Source organism: Barbus barbus (genome assembly GCF_936440315.1).
Source record: "Barbus barbus genome assembly, chromosome: 5".
NCBI lineage: Eukaryota > Metazoa > Chordata > Actinopteri > Cypriniformes > Cyprinidae > Barbus > Barbus barbus.
The window spans coordinates 19,617,626-19,641,147 of NC_136733.1; the positions used below are offsets into that span (position 1 = coordinate 19,617,626).

General features: G+C 36.5%; 1 protein-coding gene across 2 annotated transcripts in view; it reads right to left on the reverse strand.

Moving 5' to 3' along the window:
* Positions 1-23,522, reverse strand: part of LOC306870236 (amyloid-beta A4 precursor protein-binding family A member 1-like) — a 68,434-nt gene that overhangs the window by 43,989 nt on the left and 923 nt on the right. The window lies entirely within an intron of this gene.

A 23,522-nucleotide genomic window follows, 5' to 3' on the forward strand; every position in this document is an offset into this window, starting at 1 on the left:
GCAGTGTTGGGTGTAACGCGTTACTAAGTAACGCGTTACTGTAATTAAATTACTTATCCACTGAAAAAGTAAAGTAAGGGATTACTGTTAATTTTTAGGTAATTTAATTACAGTTACTTATAAAGTACTTGCGTTACATACAGTAAATAATTTCAACAGTTCTAAAAGCAATATTGAATTTGAACTCTAAATTTACCGTCTAAAGATATTGAATGCAGCGGCTTTAACCCTCCGCGTGCGGGTGCGTTCACTTTCAGATTTTCCTGATTCACAGAGAAACCTTAAATACTCAAATCAGGGCCGGCACCAAGAGGGGGCATTCGCGGGCAGAGTTACGGTGCCCCCCACTTTCCATCCTCTCCCCTTCTTGCTGAACGTGATCGTTTCGAAAGCAAAAGTGAAACCGGTAAAACAGCGCACATAAGAAAGCGATTGCACGCTTTAGCGAGCGTCAGAAACTGCACGCAATCACAGATTGCACGCTTCCCAAACCCACCCTGAAACTCCCCCACCACCACACACACAAAACGTGATTTGTGCCCCCCCCCCCCAGAAATTCAAATGCACCTCTGATGGAGGTGCCCTGGCGCCGGCTCTGACTCCGATACATAAGACTAAAATCAATAGAATCTAAAAATCTTGAAGTGTCTACTTGACACTTGAACGAATTCAAATTAAAAACTAATGTTTCTGATTATGCAATCCGTATGAAACTAAAGCAAGGTACAGTCTTTCCCGTGTCTGAGCTCATTATATGCAGTCACCTGCGCGCATATGCCCTCACCTAGATACAAAAAAAAAAAAAAAAAAAAAAAAGTAAAATATTAAGAAAAAAAAAAAATCTAATATTCATCATTTTTGAAAGACCTGCTATGAGAAATTTACCTCATAAGAACAGCGCGATCTGACATTATGCAGCAGAGAAGATCATTTCTGTAATTTATTCTTTCCTACATTAGTTAACGTGTTATTTTGACATAAACCTGTACAGATTTTACTAGTTGGGCTTTTCCTGAACATCTTGCCAAACTGAAATGTATTGTTTAACTTTTAAGCCTTTTTGTTATTCAGATATTTTGCAGAGTATTTCTTTGTTAACCAAAGGTGGTTACATTTTTTTCATAAAAATGTTTAAGTATTACAGTTGTTTTAAAGCTAAAAGGCTAAACTATTCTATGTTTGACTCGAATTGAAAGAATATAGAGTTTAATTTCTATTATGGTTTATACGGATTTTAAGATGTAGCCTAATTAGCGATTTGAATAATTAAGTTACCTATTGAGTAACTAAGTTACTCTTCAGATAGAGTAATTAGTAAAGTAATTTAAATACAATATTGATGAAGTAATTAGTAACTGTAATTAATTACTTTTTGAAAGTAACTTACCCAACACTGGTTAGGAGTTATAAAAACCTGAGCACTAGCAAATGATGCTTGCTTTAAGTGCTTGCACTCAAAGCACTTAATATAGCAAAGCAATATTTGTGAAGTGGGATGAAGTTTGACATTTTAAACTTCAGTATCAGCCTGAAGCTCCTCAAATGTGACTTCGATCATGAAAACTGCAAAGCAGAACAGACGAGATGAATCTACATTTAAACCCACACCAAACCGTCAATTCAGAATTCTGGAGATATGGGAGGAATCCTACAGACAGCTGTTTGCCACAATGTAAAAATTCAATGACTCTTTAAATTCTACTTTAGCTTATGGGTATTTCAAGGAAAAAAATCACCAAATGACTTAAAAAAAAAAAAAAAAAAAAGACTTGTACACATTTCAGAAATGTATTTATCTTATGTTTACTACTGCAATATTTTCTTAAATGTGAAACAAAAGAAAGCCAGTCTCTTTGAAAGGCTTACTCGGTTAGACAGTTTACTGTCACGGTGCACACAACGGGGAGGAACGAGGAACATGAGACGAGGATGAGACTCAAATTAACAGTCTTTAATGAATCCAAACAAGGCAGGGCAAGACAAGGCAAGGTAGACACAGACAGGAACACTGGGGAGTAACGAGTAGACCAGACAAAAACTAACTGAACAGACAGGACTATAAATACATAGGATAATCAGAGATAATTAGACAAACACAGCTGGACAAGAATTAACTGATAATCACACTTAAGGACAGGAAACAAACCAAATATGGAAACATGAGGCGGGAACACATGACACACGACAGAGGACTGACAATTACTCATACTATTCAGTTCTTTAATTTCAGGTCTATCAATACTAGAAGCCAATCTATATATGATGATATTAATAACCGTAATAGTAATAATTAAGCATAATTATGGTTTTTTTGTAAAAAAAAATAAAAAAAAAAAAATAAAAATAAAAAAAAAATAAAAAATATATATATATATATATATATCTCTGCATAACGGTTGGACACTTAACTTGATCTGTCTGTTATTTTTCTTTAGGTCACAGTCATTTGACAGTTAGGCCTACACAAAAACTTTGCTCTATAAATACTGCCCACAAAAACACTTCTGCTAAATCCGTTTTTACTGTGGGGTCATGTAGGGGGTAACAACTCATTACTTGTAATTGTAAAGACATGGTAACTGAGGCTTTGAGAAGCCACTTCACCCCAGGCTGCTCTGGGGGTTTGTCCCTGCAACAAGAGCACTGGAAGTCACTTTGAGTTGATGCATCTCATAAATGACAACTTGCTGGTTCGGTGAACAAAACATGTGAAAAATATTCTGATTAGACTAGAGTCAACTATATTATAGTGTTAACAGTGGCTAAACAGTGTTTCACAGGATAACAGGATTTGTTGTTGCACTGTCTCATTTTAAAAGTCCTGCTATTTATGGCAGGTTATGGCAATGACAACTTGCCCCGAAACTGGAGTCTGTGGTCTCAATGTGCCCAATGACCTGTATATTTAGTATAATAGCGTGCTGAAAGGATGACATTTTTTATCAGCCAAAAGTCAGAAACAGATTAGCATATCTCGTTCCACTGTCCTGAAGTCAACGGGTTTTTTGAATAGGTTTTTGATTAAATGCTCAAGATATTTTTATTTATATATTTAGTTTTATTCTACAACATAAAAGACATCAGTGATACCCCATTGTGATTTTTTAAACCTTTAACTTATCTTAAAAAAGTGGGTTGCTAACAAGTGGCTAAATGAGTACAGAGGTTTTTGGGGACAGTAAACGTCACCGAACAGGTAAAGTCATCTACTCACTATAGTTTGCTTTTATAGTCTGTTTATAATTGAGCTCTTGCAAACTACTCTAACTCAAACTTTCAGGGAAAATATCTGTAGATAGACCCGCCCTCTGGGATAGTTTTACAACCAGTCATACATATGCATCCTCTCATGCTAAAAAAACATTCCCATCCAGCCCTTCTGCTATTGAATGTTACACACACATTCATCCAGCATACGGTGCTTCTTCTAGGATACTACCAGTATCTAGGCCACAGGCTCCATCATATCTGTCCTTAGCTGACAGAGATTTGTGTTATGTGAAAGCCTCTCCCAGGCCTTTTTCATTCACCAGTTAACAGCACTCCTACCCCGGGGTGAGCAATGTGTGTGTGGGCGCATGTGTGCGTGTGAGTGATGGACGCATTTCTGCTCCCTTTCACTATCTGTTCATGTCCAGCGCTGTGATTTTGGGAATTGTGCCCTGTCACTTCACACAGCCACCAGGCCATTTCGGTTCCAGAGAAAAAAAATAAAATAAAAATCTTCCTAAAGATAATATGACATGCAGGATGGAAACTGTTTTCTTCTCATTTTATCAACCGAACAAGACGGCGGTAATTGAATGTATGACTAAAGGGGGCTTCATCCCACATGTGCTCGTGATAAAAAGCTACTGTCAACGTATATAAATGAAACTATCTGTAATGAGCTGTGATTTGGGAGAAGCTGGTCTTTTTTGCTAGGAACACCATTCACCTTTCCAACTTGTGAACAGATTATATTTCCACATTCTAATTGTCCTGAGCATTTGATCCACAGGATCATCATCTAGGGTTATCTAGGATCATCTTCAACTACACATACACACACAAATTTTAAGTAGTACATTCATCTGGCCAAAAACGTAGACAGTAAGACTATTCTATTAAAAGAGATTCTGGGAACGTCCTTTTACTGTTTTCAATGTAAAGCAAATGATAATTCATAGGTTTTTAAAAATCATACATTTGACAGTATTTTGCAGTAAATATATGGCAATGTTAAACCATTTACAATTTTTCACTGTACATGGTATGGTAACTTACAGTTAACCATTTGACGGGTTTTTACTTTAGCATTTTTACAGTCTTTTTCTGTAAAAATTATAAACATTTTTACAGTCTTTTTCTGTAAAAATTATAAACATTTTTACAGTGTTTGTACAGTTTAGCTGTTACTAAGTCCATAATTTACAATAAAACTTCCTCCAGTGAAAAATCTACATGTATTTCTTTAGAACTCTTCTGGACTTTTTTTTTTTTTTACTTGTAAACGGTGCTTGATTTGTGCATATTTCTTTCCTGATTTTCACTCAATAGAGGACTCGTATTTAGCCGGAAACAATGATCTGAAGTTAAAAATGTCTTGATTAATTCATTACAAACATGTAGCTTTTCTCTTCACAAGACGTTGATTGATATGCTGGAGTCGTATGGATTACTTGTGAATTATTGTGATGTTTTTATCAGCTGTTTGGACACTCATTCTGATGGCACCCATTCACTGCAGAGGATCCATTGGTGAGAAAGTGAAAGTGAGAAAGCTACATTTTTACAAAATTTGTTCTGATAAAGAAACAAAAACTCATCTACATCTTGGATGCCGGAGTACATTTTTTAAAGCAAATTTTCATTTTTGGGTGAAATTGAATGATATATCTATATTTTGTTAGTTGTAAAATACTATATACTGGCTCCAATATGTCAGTCATCCTGTATTAAAGTCTAAAAGTACTGACTATTTTCAGACATAATTCAGAACATACATTTCTGCTCATGGATGTTCAGTTTATCTGCGAAGTAAACGTCTTTGTTTCCAGGTGTACTGAAAAAAAAAAAAAAAAAAAAAAAAATGCATGTCCTTATTTCCGCAAATGGAAAAAGCCAATCAGATTATAGCAGATCAATAAAGTACTTTTCAGTTTAGTGTGAAAATGCATCAGATGGTCAGTGAAGGCACTGGGGGCGGTCCGTGGGCATGGCTTCTCCGACTCAAACTATGAATAGGTCTTTCAGTAGGCAGAGAAAGAAAGTCAGACCGTCTTTTCTCTTGCTTGTTCAACCGTATCAAATTATCTAACATGAGAGGAGCACGCGCCATCTTTAACCATATTCAACAATATCTAGAAGGTCCTTTGCCATTTCTTCCGTTTTCTATCCCTGCTCTTCCCAGCAACACAAGCAGACAGTAACCGATGCCTGTATATCTTTTTAAGACAAGCCTGCATACAGTCTGCATTATCTTGGTGGCTTTCTGGAGCTTAATGCGACAGTAGCTTTGCTGAACTCCAGATCAACCTGATTATGTCACTTTTGTGAGATTGTGCGCGATTAGTCACTAACAGTATCATCAGATGATGTTAAAGGAACGGTTCAAAATGAAGACATCTTTTGTGTTCCACAGAAGAAAGTCATACAGGGTTGGAATGACAGGAGGGTAAAAAAAATAAAATAAATGACCGTATTTTAATTTTTGGGTGAACTATCCCTTTAAGCATGCACAAAATAAACAGAAGAGCATTGCAAATTCCCTTGAATTTAAGAGAAATCTGGCTAATTTATTTGAAAGATGATACGAAAGACATTCAGAATAATTATTTGTTCTGCATAAGAGAGCTGCAGCAGAGTGAGAGAAGTTACTGGTATAATTCAAAAATTGTTCGGAGAAAAAACCCCCCCGATAAAACAAGGGCAGGGACCCATGTGTCTCAGCTGAGCATGAGTTCTGTGGCCTGTTTGGAGAGAGAGGGGCGAGAGACAAGAGAGACGTGGGTGGTCACATCTGTCTGTAATTACTCCCTCTGGAGCTGCAGGTGAAGAGAGATGACCTTTCCACAAGCTAAAAGCACAGCATGCACAAATCACCTGACAACTCGTGCAGGAGTCTGGGCTTTCACGTGAAATTTCTAACAATGAACAGATGACAAAAATACTCATCCTGTAGAGCAATATGTGTGTTTTTGAGATGAACTGTTCAGACTATTCAATGCTCAAATTAACATCTCAGTGAATTAAAAAATAAATGAGAAAATAAAATTCATAGATGCTAGTACTCGAATACACCTCTTCAATGAAGGACATTAAATTTTTTTTTTAATTAAAATAGATTTTCATATTTATTAGGGGCATAATGTCAAAAATGTCTAATGGACAAAACTGTCCTGATATCATAATGAAGGCCTTATTAACAGAATGGCATTTTTTAAAAGAAATGTATTTAACAAAACTGCTTTATTGATTATAAATGTGTCATGTGGCATGACCAACAAGGCCATATGGTTCAATGAACTTGGGGGGGTAAATTATATAACAGAGGACCTCCTGACTGTGTAACCTAAAATACTGTATCATTTTTCATGACTAGACTAGATTAGTTCAGGTTGTGAAATGTCATGTGGTGTGACCACAAAAACTTAATGAGGTTTACAAAACAATAAAATAATAACCTTGTTGAAAATAATGGTTATATATATATATATATATATATATGTGTATACTTGCATGTATTCAGGGTGCAAGAAAAATATGCCTTTACTTTGGACTTTTATGATTTTGGACTTTTATGGTGTGTCTACACTTATTAGTTTGGTTCTCTTATTTCTTTTGAAAGAAAATGATACATTTAGTCCTGGTTCACTTAGCGTTCACATTGTCATTTTAAGACCAAACCTAAAGATACAAAACAAAAGGCATTAGATATATGGACAACCGGACCGCTTTTAGGATGTATATTTTGCGAACTTAGGAACAAACTACGCTGTGTGCTAGGCTAAAATGCACTCATTGTATGTGTGCACATACTGTATGGTGGTATTTAAACCCACTGATAACTCAAGAAGTGCTTATAAAATGTGTAAAGGAGTCAAAAAGAGCAGCAAGAATTTCTCCATTGCAAGAAGTTTCAAATTCTGTACTCAACCCAAATGAGCAACATCACGACTATTACAAGAAAAAATGGGTATGCGTGATCATTCGGTCCTGTTTAGAGTCAAATCTTGTGACTTCATGGCATGTTTTTGGTTCGTTTAGATGTCTTTGGTCCATGTTGCATTCATATTTCAGTCGAAGCACACCAAAGTTTGTCCGGAAGTGGACCAAAACCCACCTTTTCAGGAGTCTTGGTCCGCTTGTTTGGTGCGCACCAGGGTTCCAGTGGCAGTGTTCACACTAACAGAGCAAATCGCACCAGAGCTCATTGTAATCTAATCAAACCTGCCCAGTGTGAACACTTTCTCAGTCAAAGCACACCAGAATTTGGTTTGAAGCACTTGTTTGGTGCTCTCCAGGGTTCGGGTGGCAACATTCACACTTACTCAAATGAACCGCACTAACAAAGCAATTGCTTAAATTTTTGGTCACACTTTTGTAAGGTCCACACATTTGGCCCAAAGAAGGTATCCAATGGTGGATGAAGGTTTCCTGCGTGTTTGGTCTTTTCAATGCGCAAAGGTCTTTACTATCTGACTTTATTATTTAATCTGACTCCATTTTATTATGACTTCGTATTTAGGTTAAAGGATTAGTTCACTTAAAAAAAAAAAAAAAAAAAAACTTTTGCTGATAATTTACTCACCCCCATGTCATCCAAGATGTCCATGTCTTTCTTTCTTCAGTTGAAAAGAAATTAAAGTTTTTGGTGAAAATATTTCTCCATAAGATGGACTTCATTGGGACCCAAACGGTTCAAGGTCCAAATAAGGGTCTTATCTAGCGAAACGATCGGTCATTTCAAAAAGAAATAAAAAAAAGTTTAAGTTTTATAAGCACAAATGCTCGCCTTGCTCTGTTCTGTGATGCGCGTTCATGACGTCACGTAATACGCAATGACGTTGAAAAGGTCACGGTTGACTTAGGCGGAAGTACCGAGTCAGTGTTTACAAATGTGCGAAAGGAGGACCATATACACATTCAAATGTCTTTGTGTCAGTTTATCGTTTAAAATGCCCATTTGTGCGTATCCTGGGTGTTTTAATATTAAAAAGACTACTGACTCGGTACTTCCACCTAAGTCAACCGTGACCTTTTCCACGTAATTGCGTATTACGTGACGTCACGAACGCCCTGAGACAACTCAAATGATACCAAACATGACTGTAAGTATCACTTGCATTAATGTAGAACATTACATTCTACTATTGACCATTCTGAGTGAGTTGAGTGAAGGGAAGGATGGGTGAGGGAAAGAGGAACTGATGCATATGTCAGAGAGGCATTTTCCCGCATTTTCTCTCAGTGGGTTGTGGAGACAGATGTCTGTATGTTAATGCACTGCGTGTGTGTTGTCCATCTCAGAAGTTCAAAGTGTCTGAGGTTCTGGAATTTCTTACACTTTATTTTAAGGTCCAATTTTGCCTATTAACAAATCATTAACTACAACTTTTGCCTTAAGGGTAAGATTAGGGATGTAGAATATGTTCATGCAGAATATGTGCTTAAGTAATGTAAGTACTAATAAACAGCCAATGTGTTAATAATAGGCATGCTAATAAGCAACTAGTTAATAGTTAGAATTGGTCCGGTCCCAATACCAAAGTGTTATAATTTTTTTTATCAAATGGCATGCATTTTAAGACATTAAGACTAGACATTTCAGATTTTTCCTTTTCTTTTACTCTTGTATGTCATTGGCCCACCCATTACTCAAACATTAAATAGTCTTTTTGCAGGATTTTCCTTGAACGAAGCTCCAGAACATGTTTGTTTTGTTTTGAAGCGGCAGGGGTTATATCGTCTCAAGCCTCCTGGCATTAAGCTGCCTTGCATTACGGCAGGCTAATCTCTGCTAGAGGCTGGTTTAACCCCCACACATCCCCAAAATCTACTGAGCATGGGATCTGAAATCGCAGACAGAGCAGCTCTCATGTGGAGCGACCTTCAAGTGCTCATGAATTAATCCAGCAGGTTTTATACACAAACCGATGCACACACCGTAGCCGTAGCTTCACGCTCGACGCTGAGACAATGAAGGGTGGATTGTGAGAGCTTGGAGAGGCCGTGCAGCATCACAACAAAGGAAAGCCCCATCTTTTTTGTAACTCATACAATCCAGCGCTGTTAATCTCAAGGTTTTTTTAGGTCTTGGACAAAACATACACAACAATGTGTCTGTCAGCCGGCCTAAACTGAGATCAGTTTGCCAAACATCAGAGTAATTCTCTCATGAGATGAGAATGACAACCAGAAAATGAGCCAAATGTACAATCAAAGTGAGCAAATAGATTATTCACATATAAGCGATTGTCAATGTCTGCTCTCTCCCCATCAGGCATTACCTGACAGAGAAAGAGAGAGAAAGAAAGAGAAAGTGAAGCAGAAGAGATTTTTTTCCTAGAATAAACCAGGACACCTGTCCTCCCACAGGGTTTATAGCTTTATAATCTGCAGTGTGATGCACTGCTAATAATGTAATAATATCACTGCCAGACGGTTTATGATCATTCACACACTGCTACCTATCATTCGCATCTCTTCTTAATAAAGTACAACACATTGATCAAAGCATAAGACATCAGATATTGACAGTCAAAAGCTAATTAAACAGTTTAGTCAAAACAGATTAAGAAAAATTAATTAACATTTCACTTACAAGAGATTGAAATTAGTAGATATATTATGTCTACAAGCACTGCGAGAGGGGGACTAAACGTTTACAATGCATTAGATTATATATGCATTAAACCTTGATTATATAGAGTGGAACACGTTTTCACATGTGGAAGGTCTATATCGCAGTAATGTTTTTTTTTTTCAATGAGCTGATTAAAATCACATTGATCCAAATATAAAAAAAAAAAAAAAACATGATATTTGCTTCATATATAACATCATCAGCACATTTTTGTAATAGCTTTCAGGTTAACAAGTGAACAAAACAAAAACCACAATAAGGTGTGTTTAAATATCAACTATTTAATGAAGAACATGGACTAAAAGATGATATAATACCAATTTTACTTTGATATCAGGACAAGTTGTCACAGGCTGTAAAATGCAAATATTAATTCATTGCATTATTCGTAGACCAAAATGTTATATTTACACATTACTTCTTCCATGTTTAGTTCTATAATTGTTTTACTATATAATATTTGCTGAAAATATAAAGTCTGTGAAACTGATAAAAATGAAGTGAGTTTGTGATTAAAACTGTAACGGGGCAAACGAGACGAGAGACGTGCGGATCCATTTGCAAGATTTATTATACAGAGACGTGGTCAAAACACCAGCAAACATGTATGGCACAGACGAGAAAGAAGAATTATCCAAACCAGGCGCGAGTCAGTCCACAGCGTACGTTATCCGGAGGGCTTGACAAGAGGGGCAATCCAGAAACATAACCAATAGTCCAAGTGAAGCACAAACAGAGTCAAAATGGCGAGACAACGGTAGATCCAGGAAACACAGGCTAGAAAATCAGAAACAGGTTCCGTATCGCAGCTAAAACTAGGAGGGTGCTATACGCAGAACAATACTCTGTGATCTGTGAAAGGAAGTCCATGGTTTATGTAGGGTGTGTGATTGTGTGGTAGTTCTCAGGTGTGAGCGTGTGATTAGTTAAATGGCTGCTGGGAAATGTAGTCCGGGGTAAATGTGAAACCGTCTGTGCAATGTGAGAGTCAATGTGATGGAGGAGTGACCTCTGGTGGCGAGTGAATGGAAGTCCATGGACCCGATTCATGACACAAACAAGAACAAATATCTGCCATGGTCTCAGGAAAATTAACAAATCTGTCAATTGGATATAAAACTTGTTTTCCCTTTGAATTAAGTTTTTGTTATAAGCATATACTCATTTCATGTTAAATTTTTTAATTAGCAAAAATGTAAATGTTTCTTAATTTCAGGACGTTTGGTTTTTGTATTGAAAAATAAAAATACAGGAGGATGGAATTCATGTTTTGCAATGTGATGTAACATTTAAAGCCATGATTTTATTTATTTAATACTTTCTGCTCGGATTTAAGACCTTTTTGCGAATTAAGACCCGCAGAAACCCTGTTTTACTCATTTTGTTCCCATTGTGAAAACTTACCCCATAGGAGTTTAACACGTCCTGTTAGGGTTCCCAAGATAAACTGATGTTAAATGAACTCTGAATTTCAAAAACATCCCCACCCACATCCTAAGGAATCTTCTATACCCAATAGAAACAAAATAATCCAGCAAAATCCACATCACAAAACCAGCTTTGCTAAAATTATAGAGGAGATTGTGATATTAATGATTATTAATCAAGTCATTTAGAAAAGCCTATTATGCATGGTCAGTTAAAGTCTCTGTTGTCAGTTGTCCCTGTATTAATATTCTGTCAGCTTTACTTTCTCACCAGCATTACAGCTCAGAGGATTATGTCTATTAAAATGTATTCATACTAGAAACATGACCTAGTCATTCCTTCCCGCAGATTCCAAAAAATTAATTACAACTTCTAAAATTTTTGCCAGGCTTATAGAACAAGTCGAGATTGTTAAATCAGCCTATAATTAAACACAGACTCTTCAGTCTGGCTCTTTCTATTAATTTTGCTGCAATGCCTTATAGAACATTCATTATAATTCCATGCAAGTAAATTTGAATCTAATTATGGCCAAACCTCTTTTACAGCAGCCTCCATAAGTTAATGACTCCTTGAGAAACAACAAAGGGAACAAACAAACCACTGCCTGATGGGGCAAAACAAGTGTAAAGAATGTTTTGGCTTGATAAAAGAAAGCTTTTATCTTTTGCAATTAAAGTAAATCGCAAAATGGAAAACTGAAAACTTCCATCCAAGCCATTAGCATTTGACAGTAAACACTAGTAATTCAGGACTTAATTTCCCTTCCTCTTTGAACTAGTAAAGGGATAGTTCACTTAATGAAAAATCTGTCATCATTTACTCATCCTCATGTCGTTCCGTTCATGTTTTTTGTTTTCCTCTAGATTATGGAGTCCAAAACTTTCAAACTTGAAAAAGGACAAAAATAATGTGAAATGACTTACACATTATAAGTGACATGATCACTTTGTATAATGAGGAGATTGAAATTTAAGCTTTTATTTAAACGTCAATTAACGTCAAACCTCATTGGTTCTTACATGCTCAATTACATTTGTCAAACGGCTCTTCTAAATGTTAAAAACTGAGCTCTCACATCATCTACAAAGAGCAACTTTCTTCTTTCTTTATGACTGTCCATTGCTCTGTCCTCCACACATTACAGTATCAGCTAACCTACTTTTACGCTGACATTTAAGTCACGCCAAAGCACTTAATTAGTTGTAGCATTTTTGTACGCCTATAATTCACTCAGTCACTTTCCAATGCTTCTATGTAAATGAATAGCCGTCGTTAAACTCCAGTCAGTAACGTTCTGAATATGACTATTGATAATATTAGCGTAAAAGGTGTGTGAAAACATTCACTGTGTTGACAAGGACGTGACCTCCGGTAATGAAGGCGTACATGTTGACATGGTTTGAATGAACAAAACTTTACAGCACCTATTAAAGGTCTTTGGAAATGAATGGATAAAATATTCCATCCATGCCTTAAGATCTTCATCACAACAACAGTCATCATTCTGTCCTCGTAGATATTCACATTGCATTTGTTTAAAACAATTCAGACACTGCCTTGGAGTTCCTCTGCGTTGGCCCTAAGAATACTGATGAAAAAGTCTTTGACTAAGTCAAAAAACAGACTGTGAAAGCAGTTTAATAATTTCTCTGAATGTAGTGACAGAAATTTGCTGACTTGAAAGACCACACAAGACAAATAATACATGAGGAAACTGGCCCAAGGTCACATCAGACTCCCAGTATTTGTGAAGTGCAGCTGCTTCACTTTCAAGATCTCATATGGAGCCACCAAACAAAACTCAACACATGCTGCTTAAAAATTAATACAATCCCAAACCCTGGAGCCAGCTGCATCCCAGGAGAGCCTCAGCTCTTTAAACGGTTTAAAACAGGTAAAAATTAGCTTTCTCACTAAACCTGACTGCACATAAATGTGCTATTCATTAATTGGATGAATATGTGAATGATTTATTAATGAATATGTATTGAATAAGAATATTATGAAATATATATCTGGTGTTGAAAAACACTACCGTTCAAAAGTTTGGGGTGAGGAAGATTTGTTAATTTGTTGACAAAGCCTCTTATGCTCACCAAGCATTTATTTGATTAAAAATACTATAAAAAACAATGTGAAATATTACTACAAATTAAAATTACTGGTTACAACTCAAATGCATTTATAAATGTAATTTATTCCTGTGATGAAAAAGCTGAATTTTCAACAGTCATTAGTCTTCAATGTAACATTATCCTTCAGAAATCATTTGATGCTCAAGAAAGATTTCGGTAACACTTTATTTTAAGGTCCAATTCTCACTAATAACTAGTTGCTTATTACAGGGGCTAAAGCAAAAAAAAAGAAAGAAATCCTGTGCTTAATTTTTGTTTGTTTTATTTAGGGGGGGGGGGGGGGGTGTTGTTGAGTATGGGGCAGCACAAGCAAAGCATGCAACATTTGAAAGGATACTGTGGCAAAGTTATTGCTTTCCTTATTTTACCCGCTGTATATTCATGGAAAAAAAAATCAGTTTGAATAAGTATTGAACGCTGTCGACATGAAATTTTCACTGGTAACAACCCAAGTAATCCATACATACAAAGAAAACAATACAAATAAGTTCAGAAACCAAGTTCTGTGTAATAAAATGGAGTGACCCAGGGGAAAGTATTGAACACGCTTACTGAAATTGATTTAATACTTCGCCATTGTTGGTAATGACAGCTTCAAGACGCCTCCTGTATGGAGAAACTAGTCGTATGCATGCTTCCACACAAACAGTCTTCAAATCTTGAAGGATCCATGGGCCTCTTCTATGAACTCTGATCTTTAATTCTTTCCATACATTTTCTATTGGATTCAAGTCAGGTGATTGGCTGGCCATTCTAGCAGGCTAGCAGCTTTACTTTCTTTCTCTGAAACCAACTGAGAATTTCCCTGGCTGTGTGTTTTGGATCACTGTCTTGCTGAAATGTCCACCTTCATTTCATCATCATCCTGGTAGATGGCAGCAGATTTTTATCAAGAATGTCGTCTTGATAAATCTTCCATTTTCTTGACATTTTTCCATTCATCCTTCCTTCAACTACATTAATTTTGCCAGTGCTACACCATGATGTTTTGGGGTGATATCCAAACATGGTGTGTATTATGGCATCCAAAGAGTAAAATTTGTCTCAGCCGACCAGACTATATTCTGCCAGTATTTCATAGGCTTGTCTAAATATTGTGCAGAAAACTTTAAACGAGCTTCAACATGCTTTTTCTTTAGCAATAGAGCCTTGTGTGGTGAGCGTGCAAACAGGCCACAGCAGTTGAGTGCATTACTTATTGTTTACTTTGAAACAATTCTACATGCTAATTCCAGGTCTTTCTGAAGCTCTCCACAAGTGATCCTTGGCTCTTGGACAACTCTTCTGATAATTATTTTTACTCCCCTGTCAGAAATCTTGCGAGGAGCACCTGGACGTGGCCGGTTTATTCCACTTCTTGAATATGGCCCCAACGGTGCACACTGGAACATTCAGAAGTATAGAAATCCTTCTGTAATCAATGCCATCAGTATGTTTTGCAACAATAACGTTGCGAAGGTCTTGAGAAAGCTTTTCTTTTACCCATCATGAAAGGTTTCTTATGTGACACGTTGGTAATGAGACACCTTTTTATAGGCCATTAGTTGGGACCAAACCAGCTAATATTAATTTCCACTGACTCAGGGCAGGATTGCTTTCTACAGGTGCATCTAAAAAAAATTTGAGCATCATGAATTTTTTTAATTGTAACTTATTTCAAAAAGTGAAACTTTCATATATTCTAGATTCATTACATGTAAAGTAAAACATTCCAAAAGTTATTTTGATGATTAGAGCTTACAGCTCATGAAAGTAAAAATATTAGAATATTTCCTAAGATCATTAAAAAAAAGGATTTGCCAAACAGAAAAGTTCAAGTTCTTTAAAGTACGTTTATTTATGCACTCAATAGCCTACTTGGTTGGGGCTCCTTTAGCACAAAAATTCCAGCATCAGTGAGGTGTGGCAAGGAAGCGATCAGGCTGAGGCGATTGAGCCTTCAGCTCGTCTATATTGTTGGATCAACTGTTTCTCATCTTTCTCTTGAAAATATACCATAGATTGCATATGGGGATTAAGTCAGGCATGTTGGCTGGCCAATCAAGCACAGTAATATCATGGTCAGCAAACCACTTGGAAGTGGTTTTGGCAGTGTGGACAGGTGCTAAAGTACTGCTGGAAAAGCAAATCAGCATCTCCATAAAGCTTGTCAGCAGATGGAAGCATAAAGTGCAAAATCTCTTGGTAGACGGCTACATTGACTCTGGACTTGATAAAACAGAATCGACAAACACCAGCAGATGTCACGGCAGCCCAAATTGTCACTGACTTCGGAAACTTCACACTGGACTCCAAGCAACATGGATTCTGTGCCTCTCCAGTGTTCCTCCAGACCTTGATTTCCAAACGAAATGCAAAATTTACTTTTATCTGAAAAGAGGACTTTGGGGCACTGAGCAACAGTCCAGTTCTTTTTCTCTTTAGCCCAGGTAAGACGCTTCTGTCGTTGTCTTTGGTTCAGAAGTGGCTTGGTAGCTCTTTTCCTGAAGACGTCTGAGCGTGGTGACTCTTGATGCACTGACTCCAGCTTCAGTCCACTCCTTGTGAAGCTCTCCCAAGTGTTTGGATTGGCTTTGCTTGAGAGTATTCTGAAGCTTGCGGTCATCCCGGTTGCTTGTGCACCTTTTCCTACCCAATTTCTTCCTTCCAGTCAACTTTGCATTTAATATGCTTTGATACAGCACTCTGTGAACAGCCACACCTTTCAGTAATGACCCTCTGTGACTTATCCTCTTTGTGGAGGGCGTCAATGTTTGTCTTCTGGACCACTGCCAAGTCAGCAGTCTTCCCCATTATTGTGGCTTCAAAGAACAAGAGATACCCGGAATTTATACTGTAGTGATGGTCATTTAATGAAGCTCAAATACTGGAGATAGCTGTAAGCTCCAATCATCAAAATTAAAAAAAAAAAAAAAAAAAAAAAAAAAAAAAAAAAACTCACGATATTCAAATTTTTTGAGATGCACCTGTAATTACTGATAGATTTCTGCTGGTGTCTTGACTTTCCATGCCTTTTTGCACCTCCCTTTCTTCATGTGAATTCACAGCATATGCAGAGGAAGAGTTTAGCCCCTTTCACACATAAGTTGCAGTCTTTACTGGTAAATTACCGGTAATTTACCATTAAGAGATCATGTGTGAAGAGGACCTTTTCAAAAAAATCACGGTAAATGTTCTGGTAATCATAGCGTTCTTATGGAGATGACATGATTACAAAGCTCCGCTTCTTTTTAATTAGCTTTTCTATGTAAACATGCGCTAGATGGACATATTTGACCATCGCGCCTCACAGCTTTTTGTTGTGCTTCTCCATTCATCAGGGTTGCAACTCTGCAATTGGAAACTATTCTGCGTGCCTCGTGTTTATAAGAGCAAAAAATTCTGATTGGCTATTAATGTTATTTTGGTTGAGAATGAAAGCTGTGCTCCTCTCATACCATTGGTAGGCCAACTCGTGGACTCGAAAGTGATATCAATAATTTATTTTTTTAAAATGTAGGATTATTTTTTTTCCCGCAGCCAAATGCTGCATGCCGGAGAACTTTAAGCCCTGTTATTAGCATGCATATTACTAACAAATTGGCTGTTTATTAGTACCAAGTAGGCACATATTAATGCCTTATTCTACATTACCACACTGTAAAAAATGGAATTGGTTATTTACTTAAAATTATGATAACAATATTACACGTAATATTTTTGAGTAGTTTTTACAACTTGATTTTTTAAATGGAATCTACCTGAAAAAAATCATGTAAAATCTCCTAAATTAATTAATCTATGACACAATGAATTTATTATAATTAGTGAAATGTGCTCATTTATTTTAAGTTGATTCTCAAAGTTTGAGTTATTGTTGACTCAGTTATTTTGTACATTTAAAAGACTGTATACAGCCAAACAGCTCAAGTAGGAAAATACTTGAGAAATACTGGAAAGTACTGCACCAGCACTAGCAAAGCTACTGCTCATTGAACAAGGTTTGATACCTTAGAGGAGTAGTATCCAGAACCATATGCGCTACTCTTCTGCACAATGGTAACTATTGCACTGTACAATGGAATCTTCAATGTAACAGAAACTCTTTCAAATGTCAAACATAACTGAACATTAATAGATGTTTCCCTTCACTCAAAAACACAGAAAATAGCATTTAATTTCAAAATTCACTCTCCATCCAGCTATATGCAAAGCATGCTGGGAACTAACAATCATCTCTAAAATAAAAACTGTAAAATTGAGCTAATTCTCTTAAAATAAACAGGTAGCCTTTCCTTTTTTTTTTTTTTAGTTTAATCAGTTCCTCAATTCAAGCCTCAAAACTGCTGAAGATTCCTCTTAAAAAAAAAAAAAAAAAAAAAAAGGAAAACACATCTCTTGGTTTTATTAGTAAAAAGTCCTCAATATTTTCTACACAACACTGAATCACAATTTCTTTAATGAAATACACACTATTTTAAAGTATCACCTTCATTTTTTTAATGAAAATTACAAGACCCATGATTCATTTTTTACAGTGCATGTTTTAGATCCCTTAACCCAACCCAATACCTAAACTTAACAACTGCCTTACTAACTATTAATAATCAGCAAATTAGTAGTTTATCCAGGGAAAATTTGTAATAATAATGAATGGGTGTTCCCTAATCTAAAGTGTTACCAAGATTTCTTATTGTTAATGTTAAAAACAATTAATATTCTGTTGAAAATGGTTTTTATTAATAGAAAGTTCTAAAGAAATGTTTATTGAACAATTTTATTTGAAACGGAAATCTGTAAAATGTCTTTACTGAAATGTTTTATCAATATATGATGCATACATATATTGATAAAAAAAGTATTAAAAAAAAAAAAAAAACTTCAGACTTTTGAATGATAGTAAATGCACTTTTTTTTTCCTTTTTCTTTATTTCAAAACGCTAGCATATCAATGCATATAAACAAATGTCATCTAATTCCTCATATGATAAGCTTTATGTCTGTATCAAAACGTTGAACTTAAATATCCAATTAAATCAAAACTGGGGTTTTAGACAGTGTGCTTTTTTTATCCTGTAACATCTGTAACTTTATTATTAATATTTACAACTTTAAGGTCATAAATATTCCAGTGTAGTCCTAAAAGCAAAAAAAAAAAAAAACGGTCAATTCTTTTGAAAAAAATATTGATATCACCGCATCATAAATGTCATCCAGTGAAGTGCTCTTTACACTGAAGATTGTCGCAAATACCACCTTTCAACAGCAATTAGCAAACATGCTCAATATTCCAAAATAAGGCACAATACAACAGGGGGAAATTAAAAAAAAAAAAAAAATTCTAAATATGTCTGGCCCTAATTTTCTTTTTCAATAGAAAATGTGATTTTTTAAAAAGGGAATATACGGCATAACACACAGGAAACCTCCCTATGGAAGCTGACTAGAAAGAGCGTGTTGTCCATACAGAGAGAGCAGTAATTAGAGTAAACCCATAATACTGCAGGTCAAAGATCCCTTCTGGGAGGGACATTTCCCATTTCAGCTTTTCCACTCATTTGCCTAGAGCGACCTACAACTGGGACCGGAGGCTTCACTCAGCTCACAAACAAGAGCTTATTTAAAAACATGGCCAGCAACAGCCAGAAAAATACTAGAAAACAAATCAGTGAGTGCCTCTAGGGAAATTCAGTTTAGGATCACCTTTGATCTCTTCTCGCGGTGTGCGGTGACAAATATCTATGTGTGCTTGGATGGGTCTATATCAAATAACCTCTAAAATGTCTTGTCTTCTAAAACCAGTCACCATGAACTGTAGTTACACAACTTACTGCACGATATATAAACACTGATGAGGCACACAGACTGTATTAAATATAAAAAAAATATCTAAAGTACTGTGGAAGTAAAATGGTACTTTGATATGATTACTGAAATATTTATCATGCCATGGTAACTTGTCCAGATAAATGAATGATTTAATTAATTACCATAACAGTACAATTTGTAAATCTGCTTTGAAATAATCTTTGTGCCTGAAAATACACAAGCAATTCTGGAAATACACAAACAAGTCTGTCTTCAATACCTGCTAATATGTGCCAGATATATTAGAATTACAAAAAATATCAGAAGTACTCTGGCAGTAACAGTACTTTGATGCATACGATGGTACTTAAGCGTTTACTGAAATATTTGGCATGCCATGGTGACTTGTCCATTAAATGAAGTAAAAAAAAAAAAAAAAAAAAAAGAGCTATTACAGTAGCAGTACCATTTCCATATTCTATGTAAAATTTATGAAATTCCAAGGTGCTTCCAAGATGACCATATTATTTACAAAACCCCACACAATAGCACATGTACAGAAAAACAATATTTGTATAAATCCCCCAGTAGAGCAGTGCTCAGCAAATTTGACTGTCCAGAACACAATCACACATAGCCTACGTTAATAGCAAAAAAAATAAAAAAAATAAATAAAAACACAATTGACAATTTTCACCTGCTTAAGACACTAATGCACATTATGTCAAATCTTCCCTCTGATGTTATTGCTGTTATCTTATTTGCTCAGTCATGGCTTGATACGGGAGAAGGCTTTTAAGAGTCTTCTGAGAACACTCCCAAACCCAGAGCTCTTCAGACCGAAGCATTTACTCATACATTTGTCAGCGAGCAACACTCCAACACTTTCTGCCCAATTTGCTATTGTATATTTACAAAGGGCGGGTCGTTACTGTTACCTACTCCCTGGATCACCGACGTCCTTAAAAGCAGCGTACTGCGACATAAACCACGACATTTTTCCTTTAAGGTATTAAAAGTAAACTAACCTGTCATAACGCATAAAACACAAGCATTTCAAAAGTTTAGTTGGAAATACTCCTTACCAATCAAAACACAAATGCAATGCGTAAACTGCGTGTTTTCGCAGCCCTACCTGCATAGACAGCAGCAGAAGCATCACTCGGAGAGAGTAAAGGTGTGATATTGCGGATGGATGTAGTTTATAATGTAAGAATATGTCTAACGAAGGCTTTTCTTTATCAACCAACTGAAAGACCGGTCCTTGTCATTTCGCCTTCTTCTCAGTCAGTTTCCACGCGAGTGTTTTGCTCTCCCACCTGCACAGCATCCGACGCCGCGCAGTGAGTCTGCATCTAGGGCATGTATTTGGCAGGAAAGCAGGTTGGTAATGCCTACAGCGCAAGCGTATTCCGAGGAAGCCATTCAACAGCAGAGCACTATTTTGCAAAAACGCCGAACCGCTGTGAACCACGGAGATAGAAGGGAACGCGTTTACAATCACGGCGATACAGAGAGAGAGAGAGAGAGAGAGAGAGAGAGAGAGAGCGAGAGCGAGAGCGAGAGCGAGAGAGAGCGACTACAGTGAGTCATCAGTTGTGGCACTTCAACATCCGTAACGGAGATTACGTGAAATCTGTGTCCAGCAGCTTTAAAGTGAGGCTGATTCATTTTCACACTCCTCCTACATAAACACACTCTTCATTAGTGGTGTTGCCTTTCGTAAACCGGTGTTTTGAATCTCTTAATTTAATTCACTAGCTATGTTTACATGCAATAAAATAAGTGAAGTGACATACTGCCAAGTGGTGACCCATACTCGGAATTCGTACTCTGCATTTAACCCATCCAACGTGCACACACACAGCAGTGAACACACACACACCGTATTTGGTCAAGGGCACCTCAGTTGTGGTATTGAGGGTGGAGAGAGCGCTGGACATTCACTCCCCCCACCTACAATCCCTGCCGGCCCGAGACTCGAACCCGCAACCTTTCGATTATGAGTCCAACTCTCTAACCATTAGGCCACGACTTCCCGAATTCCTTTATAATCGGATTGAAGGCTCAACCGGACTGAATTGTCTTCATGTAAACACCTCAATCGATCCGAACTAAATTTCGAGTAGTGTAGACCTGAAATAACCCGATCAACAAAAAAAAAAATAATAATAATAGTAATAATAATAATAATATAAAAAAAAAAAAAAAAAAAGAACTTGCCCACATGCAGTGCAACGATGCATATTACGTATTGTCTCATGCTTAAATATTTACTAAATATTTGCTCTGACTGCTTTCACTAATAGATGCCATTTTTAATTTATAGCTAATAAAAACAAGGCTTACAGTCTTTAAAATCAAACATGGAATGCACTGTATAAGGTCCAAAGACTAATTTTCACAAACTCACAACTTTCAAAACTGTATGGAGTTTTTGTCTACTGAAAGTCTACTGTCTGACAGACATTTTGTCAGCTGAACAATCATTGCTAAACAGTACAATCCATAGGCCTTCTCTCCCTCACAGCTTCATTTTCATTCCTGTCAAAATTTATATATGGCGTTACCTTGAGTGTTTTGCCATATTTGTTCCATTATTTTAAATCGTGATGCATTCCATAACGAACAAACACACCCATACACTGAACGAGAGTCATCTCCTTCATGAACTAAACATCTTAATGAAAGCGGTTCAGTTCGGTTGGCTGACTGAACCAGAGTTGACAACCTAACACAGAACATTCCCCTAATGTTAGCACATGGTTCTCATTTGTCAAAAAAAAAAAAAAAAAAAAAATTATATATATATATATATATAATCATGTATAAATCACCCTTTTTTCTAAAGAAACATTGTTCAACTGCAACACTAGCAGGTAAAGTTACAGCAGGAGTCCGTGTATCTCTCGCCTCCACTGAGCCCATTGAGTTTGAACAAACCCCCTAATGCATGCGGTGACTTGGTGGGTGGTAATTGGGAGTTAAGTCACCTGAGAAGGCAATGCCTCCATCGCGATATGACCAAGTGGCAACCTTCCGGCAATTCACCGACTGGCTGCGAGAGGCTCCAAAAGGAAGTCAATCCCATAGACAAATGTTAAAATGCCCAACTTTAGAGCAGAAACAAATAGGCTATGTTTACAGCCTGGTACAAAAAGTGGTTTTGGTCTATATAGCTAATTATACCTTTCGTGACAACTGTGAGGGGGGTGAATTTTTTTTTTATAACTTATCCGTTTAAATGATATTAGGCCTAAAAGTTCAGCATAATTAAGAGTGTGGCCACTTGAGTGACAAGTGGACTGCCGCTCCTGTCGCCACTGTCGTGTGTGGCCATGGTTTCAGCAACCAGCTACACCCATGTCCCGCCTCTTTGCCCATTTTCGATTATCCTGGAGTGACGAGTGGTGATGCACTGCCAAGATGCCATGGCCAGCTCCGCCCACTTTGGGCTTCAAAATTGTTCTTCAGAAACCTACAGGTGACTTCACAGACACCATCCATGTTGTTGTTCTTTACAGTCTATGTATATGACAGATTATTTTTGGCTGTGATCAGTTCATGCATAAATCCTGCCTCTTGTGGTCTTGCGCATTCCACATTCATGAATAGGTCTGAATGAACAATATGGCGTTAATGGGAAGACTAATTAAAAAAAATTAAGTAACCAACTCACATATTTAGATATAACCACTTTGTAATGTCAATATAACACTTAAAATGGCATGAAAACATGATCTGTGGGAGTTTTTAGGGAGTAATCAGCTTGGTAAAATTGAAAGTGTCTATGACCAATATTTACTGAGCTTTGATGACTGATGAGCCAAAAACAACTATTTTTTTAATTTTAACTATATAAAAAAAAAAAAAAAAAAAAAAAAAAGAATAGCTGAACATAAGTTCAAAAATAAAATATATTATTACGGCCTTGAGTTATCATTTTGGAATAAATGTAAAACGCTTAAAAACAGCATGATGACTTGGTGATTAACACTTGTCTTTAATAAATAGAATAGTGATTACATTATTAATGTAAAAACTATAAAATAAGAAAAAAAACGAATTGTTTTTCTTTTTCTGATAAGTAATTTAACCAAGAAAATGTGAATGGGACATGAATTAACATTTGAAAAAAAAAAAAAAGAAGACTTTGCCTCCTCATTTCAGAACACCACCACACACCACTGTAGGGTAACATTCCCAGAACGTTCTGGGAACCAAAAAAATATTAGCTGGAACGTTGTTAATCAGAGTCAGTCTCAATAAGGAGAGTGTCTCACAAAATCGAATGGACAGGATTGTGGGATATCGTAGGCAGT